Consider the following 464-nt stretch of genomic DNA (forward strand, 5'->3'; position numbering starts at 1 on the left):
GGAGCCAGGAATCAGTGCCTGAAGGAAGTGTCTGCAGAAAGTAAAGTGCAGGGCGGGAGGTGGGACTCTGTGCTCCCTGGTCAGACTCCCTGCCTCCCCAGGTCTGGGCAGAACCAATCCCATTTGGTCTCTGAAGCTTCAAAGTGACATAGGAGTTTCGCAACAGTGCTGGCCCTTGGACGGATGTGACTGTGCTTCTGAGCATGTTTCATCACCTTTTCCTGCAGAGCGCAGGCTTCCCTTTCCCTCTGTGGGGGCAGCTGTAGGAAAGACCTGCTTCAGTCCATCCTGTGTACAGGGCAAGGGATGCTCAGGAAGCCCAAGGGGCAAGAGCAAGATGCACAGCTCTTTACGAGCACTCCAAAGTCTCTGAAGATTGAGGCTTCCCAAGAGGTCTTTCTCCCTTGCATAAAAGCTTCACAACATAGAAAGAACTGTCCTGCAAGAAAGCCAGGACCACTGTG

Source organism: Acomys minous (genome assembly GCF_964271855.1).
Source record: "Acomys minous genome assembly, chromosome: 12".
In the NCBI taxonomy this organism is placed as follows: Eukaryota; Metazoa; Chordata; class Mammalia; order Rodentia; family Muridae; genus Acomys; species Acomys minous.